The sequence below is a fragment of the Dermacentor albipictus genome, chromosome 10 (assembly GCF_038994185.2).
Source record: "Dermacentor albipictus isolate Rhodes 1998 colony chromosome 10, USDA_Dalb.pri_finalv2, whole genome shotgun sequence".
Classification (NCBI taxonomy): Eukaryota; Metazoa; Arthropoda; class Arachnida; order Ixodida; family Ixodidae; genus Dermacentor; species Dermacentor albipictus.
This window is the reverse complement of record NC_091830.1, coordinates 54,739,876-54,747,320: the sequence shown is the minus strand read 5'-3', so window position 1 is coordinate 54,747,320 and position 7,445 is coordinate 54,739,876. Positions and strand designations below refer to the sequence as shown.

Sequence of the window (7,445 nt, the reverse complement as noted above, 5' to 3'; positions counted from 1 at the left end):
ACACCCTTGTGTTACCCGTTACCAGGCTACTTGGTATACGGGCTGTTGCTGTAGAGCAATGCATCTGAATAGTGAGCAAACATTCTTATAGTTTTTTTCCTTAAATCTCGGCTCTCCGGCTTCCTTTCGGTCTTTATCAGCTTTGCCCAGAACAGAATCGGTCGCCTCCGTTTACACGAGTTAACCTGTCTCTCTTGCTTTCTTTTTTCGTCCTTCCTGTGATAGCACATCTCCGTGTTATAAAACTAGCTGTCACTGATTTACTACAGAAAACAGAACATCCCATATCGTTCACTACGCATGCGCATAAATCATGGAAAATTGCGAATGAGGACATGCGAGTGTGTGCGACCCAGGAATTTACAGCATTATACTTGGAATTTTACTACCATTATTAATAACAAAGTCTGTGCCTACTTAATCTGAATACAACGAGCGCATACGTAGTTTAAACAATGTAATGAAGCCATTACAATAAAAACTAATGCTATGAGCAAGCTTATAGAGGGAGCAAAATGCGCTCAGTTGCGTTTTCCATGTCATGCGCATATACATTACTAATGTACGTACTTGGCCTCTTCGAAATCAGCTCATTCTGCTTGGGCTTATCGTTTCTTTCACAGTCGTATTTCTGCGCATTTGGAGGTAATAACTAATCGTCCCAGGTTGTCAGCTGGCACTCAGAGACACTGATTTATGTCCTTTGCACCTAATAACATTCTACTGCGCTTGCTTACATTCACAATTGCTTAAACAAACTCATCGACCTTCCACTCTTCAGCAATTAGCACAAATGAGTTAGAGGTCTCTCGAATGCGGCGATATTACCTTGCGAGCTCCTGCTTCATTGCCGTCTTTAAGCGAGCAATATTGTAAACATGCTGATGAGAGCTATAGCAGCTTGTTGGTAGGGCATATCTATTTTTTTGGTAGCGCAAGCTAAAGGACAAGGAGCAAGTTTCTGTCATTACATAGTACGTTATGAATCGTTCTTGTTTGAAAGCATAAATAGAGCATTGGAAGCAAGCAAGTTTCTTCGCATGCACAGGATTCTTAAAAAAAAACATTCTGGGTTGTTATTTGCCAAAACCACGATATGATTATGAGGCACGCCGAAGTGATGGACTCCGAATTAATTTTTACTACGTGGGGTCCTCTAACGTCCAACCAATGCACGATAGACGGGCGTAATTGCATTTCGTCTCCATGGAATAGCGGCGCCACACCCGGAAATCGATCCCGAGCTCTCACGTTTAGCAGCTGAACGCCTAATCCGCTGCGCCATCATGTGAGTCACAGGCCTCCTCAGACAGCGCTAATGATCACAGTTCATCCGGTAACGTGTTCCCATCCATGTAGCATAGCCTGTGCCACTGCGCAAGTTCTTATCTTTTATGTCCATGCTACCTACGCCAGCGGACTAAAAATGTACCCTTGTTTCCCTCCAATTTTACGTTTATTTGGCCGCAGCTTACGTTTTCAAATATTCGAAAACTATTAGAAAAATTTGTTGCATTTACGAATCCTGACAATTTGATTCGACGATCATATCATTTAGCACAACATTCTTTTCCTTATTCCATAGTTTAGAATATTCGCACACCTCGAACAGCTAGTTGAAACGCCAAAATTTGAGTGCGCGTATCCGATTTAGTACAAGTTCAGGTGTTTCAATCACCGAGGTTCGTTATCTTCAAGCCCATAATAATGCAGTGCCAGAATATGAGTATTTGTTCACCTTAGCAGACCTACGGAATAGACGCTGGTTCGCAGTTGCACAGCATACGCACCAGCGCACGCCTAATACAGCGCACATGGCGGCTTACCGTCGCTAAGGGCCCGTGTGTTGCCCTCGTATTCAGAAGAGCTGACGAAGTTACACAGGATCCTTGGAATTTCCGCTAAAATAGGTGGCATTCAACGTCACTCAGATCGCTGAGAGCGTTCATCATCGAGGTCAGATCAATCCACAACACGAATGCAGTCGCCTAACGTCGCCGGCACAAAGATATTGCGATAATTGCCACCAAAAACAGTCGACTCTAGCGCCAGGCTCCCCCCATGTTTTACCACCTTCTCGAACGGCGGAGACTTTCCTCGTATATGCGCCATCAAAGCAAGGCACACAGGCGAACACTTCTTTCTTGGTATATTTATTGCCTTCATTCGCCTTCCTCGTTTGGCACAGCATTCCTCAAGGCGGATATCGTCTCTCTCCACTCTTTACAGCTTTTGCTTTGTAACCCTCTCTCAACACTTCGGCGCATCTTTTGGGCACGAAATTGGCAGGGATGCATAGGAACGTTGCGTTTGCTTATTTGCAGCATATTTAGCCATGACCAGCACGTTACCCGCGTTTTGTCACACATGATCTCGCTTGAAAGTACACTGGTGTGCGGTGGTCCGGCTTGAACGGGGAAAATAGTGTTTACGTGGAGGACGTTATGCAGGGCCATAGTAAGCATGGGGTTTTTGCAGCTCATGTCTGCGACATATGACTTCACCAGGTAACCGGGAAGGGCTCTGGCGTTGCTTACCGAGATGTGCGCAGTATTAACATAATGTTGATAAACTATTATCAATATCGCATTCCTTGATATTTCACAAAAAGTACGCGCATAAAAGACTAAACACATTCAGCACTCGGCCAAACATTGTTTGAATCTCGCAACGTTCTGGTATTCGGTCCTTAGGTGATATGCGTTTTTGTTGTATAAGAATCATGCTGAGTGATCTAATCGGTGAAATTTCCGCAGCGATTTTTCTTATGCATTGTTCGATGAGGCCTGCCTCTGATTTTCCCAATGTGGGTCAATCAACTTTTCTTGTATCGTTCATCTGTATCGGCATAGAAATATGCATTGTCTCAGCGGTTTCAGATTCAGGTACATTATTTTTCTTGAATTTGTTTCTTCAAGAAAGGTACAGAAGGCAAAGGTGTGGCAGTACCTGACAGAGGCCTCTGTACCGGTTACACATAAATGTAATACATACATAGTAAAAAAAGTTCGCAGCATGTGTCAATTTTCTTTTATACAACAACAACAAAAAACTGTATATAGACAATTTTGTCTTGAAAATGTGTAGGCTACCCAACATTATAACTGCCAGAGCTTCGCATGCCGAGTGTTATAATCAATTTAACAATATGTGTTGCAGACAATATACAGAAAATACCTAAAATACAAGGAATTTTTTGTTTCATTGTATAAAGTAAAACTGGAACATAGGTCAGTAATACTATCTTTAGCTGTTTTTAAAAGGTTTCGAGTAATTTTGAAATCCAAATCTCTTTCCAGTTTATTACGAAGCGATGTTATTTGATATTTCGTGCATTGTTTCCCATTGTTAGACCGTGTAATTGGCATGTGTTGCTTTTGTTCTCTAAGGTATTAGGATTATTTGTCAAAGGTGCTGTTTATGTATAATTTTTCGTGATTTACAAATTGTAGTAGCTTGTAATAAAATGTATGGTCAGCTCTTACCCTATCATGTCTTAAAAATAAAGGTGGAATTCTAAGATCCCGTGGGTTCACTTTATAAGGTTTGTAGCCGCATAGTACTCGTTTTTGTAATACCAGTAATTTCTCGGAATTACCACTTGTTGTAATTTCTCTATTTATAATGAAGTCCTGTAAAATATCTGCTTTATACTTTTTTAATTAAATATCAAAATGCTTTATTTATTATGTAAGTTTATTGAAGCACAATACATTATTTTTGATGGTTGAAAATACCAGAAGATTGTCATCGTTATATGCAGCAAGTATATACTAAAGAGAACATTATCAATGCTGAGTTGATTTTTATTTTTATTTAGTAGCCACAATCGCCTCCTAGTTCTTTTACTGTTAAATGTAGTTTTGTAACATTACTTTAAAAGACTGCCAAATCTGCTTCTAGATGAATCAGATTCATTCAATTTCATGCGACGGTCTAAAAACACTTTGTATGTGGACTTCCATATACTGATCAATTAGGCCAAGTATTTTTTTTTTACTTAGACGCAACACACAACTTCAAGAAGCCCACACTAAACAACATGGCCAGCAAGTAATGCGTACGCACTGCAGTAGCTGCAGTGTTCAACACTTATCGAAGTTTCAGAACCAGTAGTTCAAAGATATCACGCAGCTCATAAAACCTAGTATCTGGTCGTCCTGTTCTCGCTCTGAATAATTCACTGGGTGCTGATAGATCAACGCACTGCCTGGTTTGAAATTTTAAATATGCCTCTAATTTTATAATGCTTTTGCATAAAAGTTACTCCTGTAAAGTTGGCACTCCGCGCTCTCTTATTAGCTTCGGTAATGATTTTTCATGCGCTACTTGGTTAAATAAATGCGATATCTTTGTGTCGTTCCCCATTTCCAGGCGCTATTATTTTTTTTATCGGGGAATGTGGCAACCATAGTGGGAGTTTTGCACCAAGCGAATACAGTTGTAGTCATGAAAGGTACAACTGCTAAAAAAAAGATTAAGACATGTGCAAACAAGCACTTTTTCACCACCTGGACAACATTGTTCCAACCTGCAATATTCTGCAAATGACAGTGGCTGCTACAAAGAGACGCATGGTGGGCTTGATGCCTCAAGTAGTCCCTGCGGCTATTAAAAATGTGCCACGCGGGCCTGTGAGGAAAGCACTTCCAGTCTCATATATATCGCCAACTGTGCCTAACTAGTCTTCTATACCATCCCCGCTTTTTTCCTATTGGCAAGTAGTCTGGCAAGAAGACGGTCACTGATAAACCGCTTCAATAACGATCACAATATGACGAAAAGTAGCAATAAATAAAAAAATAAAGAAAAATCTGCCTCTGATAAAATATTCTTCGTTTTCAGGTGGATGGCTTTGTATGAACAAAGATTGAAACTTGAAATACATAAGGTGAAGGCTTTGTTTTTGCGGAACTGATTGGCACTTTTGAATATGGCATAGAAGAGACGGCAAGGAAGTGTTCGACTTAATGGTAGAAAACTGTTAAAAGTTCCTGCTTCTATCGAAATTTCTGCCGGATTTTCTTGAAGCACTTATGTTCTCGAAGTTAAAGGGAAGGATAAAATATGAGCGTCTTGTAAACATTTGCCACAGCGAAGTAATACTGTGCGGGCCTACTAAAAACGCGCGAGGAATACAGTAACGGTCGAAGTGAGCTCAGACAAACAAAATCGCGGTTTGCCAAAAGAAATGACATTGTCTCACATTGCACATGGCCAGTTTTCTAAGGAGAAAAAGAGGAAATGTATTAAATTGCTCATTGAACATTCTTCTAAAGAATCAAACTTCGAAATTTCAATACACGGGCACAACATCTTGACAGCAGTAAAGAAATTGCACCGGATGTTAATAACGATACATAAAGTCATGCATTATTAAAATAAGAAACAAAAAAGGAGTCCCTCATTCCGTTCAAAGAACGCATAAATCTTAACCACCGCTAGTTCTAGTCCTTTACAGGAAGCGGTGACTGCCACTGCGGAAATTAAGAATGTACGATCCCAACAGACAACCGGAAAACTCAACGACCTTAGCAATATGCTACGCTTATGATGAGTTCCGCTCTCAAGCTTCACTTTCGGCCCCATAAATACGCAGGTCTCCACATAAGCAGATCGCTTCGCTCGAAACAGGGCACACTGGTTCGAGTAGAAGAAGGCAGGGTGAGTCTCATGATTCTGTATATCAAGCTTTCGAAGATCTCCGCAACTTGTAGAATGCGGAAACCTTTTCACGCACGTCTCTTTGAAAATGCGCGCATGATTGCTTGTAGCGTAGTTTGCGCCTCCATTTATTGATAAACCTCATTTAGGAGACATTTAGGAAACATGGACAGACCGTAACACAGAGCCGATATTTAAGATATATTGGAGGATAGCGCGGGAGGTCGAGCCTTCCCGCAATAAATAATCGTAATGTACTCTCGAAAATGTAAAAAAAATATCAGAGAAAGGTTGCGCACGCCTAAATTATTATGTTTATTCTTAGAAGAAAGCACAGAAAATGGAAAAGGAAAGCTTCTGCGATTGATGCGCTGTCGACTAACATACTTCTATGCAATACGATCTCCATTGAAAGTATATTTTAATAGTACAATGATACAATACTCTCGTGAACATTTTGAAAGGTAACTTCGAAATTTATCCGTTAAATGATATGTGCTTGAATACATGACTCTGCATCAAGATTACATGCGAGAATTATTTCTTTCTTGAGTACGGTTACACATCATCAAAGGAAGCATTTGTATTGGTAATGAACCGCTTCTTGTGAAGCTTGAAGACATATCTTAAGTTAAAACCACAATTAATTTCCTCCATGTGTTTATTACTGTCTTTGTTGCCTTCTTACGATTGTGACAAAATATTAGGCCCATTGGTTTCCTATCGGCTTCTTCATAAATATATATATGAGCGCGTGTGTGCGCGTATGTGTGTCTGTGTGTGATGTGTGTGGTGTGTGTGGTGTGTCTGTGCGTGTGTGTGCGTGTGTGTGGGATGCGTAAAGTCTTAGAGACAAATATAAGTGGAGTAAACATAGGCAGGAACTTCGGCCAGACCCAAAATAATAGCGAAAGTGATCTGGTAGGCTGTATAAGGCACAAATTTGCAGTGAGTTAGTGGAATGTCCCGTGCGAGCTGAAGAGGGTGTATAAGCACTACGTTACAGAAAGAACGTAACCAAACTTTCGGGTCCCATTTATTCAGGTGTAAGAAAGCATACACATTAAACCCCAGTTACAGTTAGCGGGGGCCCTGGGGCGTAAGTTTGCCATTGTGCTCGTTTCCTATTCGAAGTGCGTCTGTTGACTTGGCCGAGGGCGTCTCCTCGCTAGGATAAAGAGAAACCCTTTATAAAAATACACCAGGAATAAAAAGCACCAGAGACCGCCTTGAGCCACTCCAGCCCTCCGCACTTGTTGATAGTTGGGAATCCTGCGCTTGCCTCAATCACCTGCGCTTACTATTGTTGTGCAGGCGAAGACGTCTTGCAGTGGTCAAAGTTGTGTATTGCTGCCCGAGTCTTTTCAGGCGATTTTGAGACCAGACGTGTCCAACGCTGGAGCGCCATTCCCGAGAATGCATAACATTCTGCAATTATTTGCACATTTCTCGGCCATATAACTCCATATGAACACTGGTTCGCGTTCACTAAAATATACCTACTTTGCCACGGTAGGCTCTTTGAAACGCGACCGTTGCGGCTGTAATTGAGAAATGCATTGCTTATCTATGCAACTCGGGATGACCCGCGCAAGGCTAATTGCAGCTTTGGTTGGGTCATGCGTGGCGAGACAATGACACCATCGGCGCACATGACATATACATGACTGAGTAATGCGTTCTTTTCCCTACACACCGTTTTGAAGCGAGGTGCGTAAAATTTATTCACGCACTAGAACGTTTGCGTGCATGCCTTATGATAGAACTAGCAGGGGGGATAA

The 7,445-nt window shown here is 41.3% G+C and overlaps 1 pseudogene; it reads left to right on the top strand.

The window, feature by feature from the left end:
- Positions 1-5,621: 5,621 nt before the first annotated feature.
- Positions 5,622-7,445, top strand: part of LOC135917061 (acetylcholinesterase-1-like) — a 48,220-nt pseudogene continuing 46,396 nt past the window's right edge.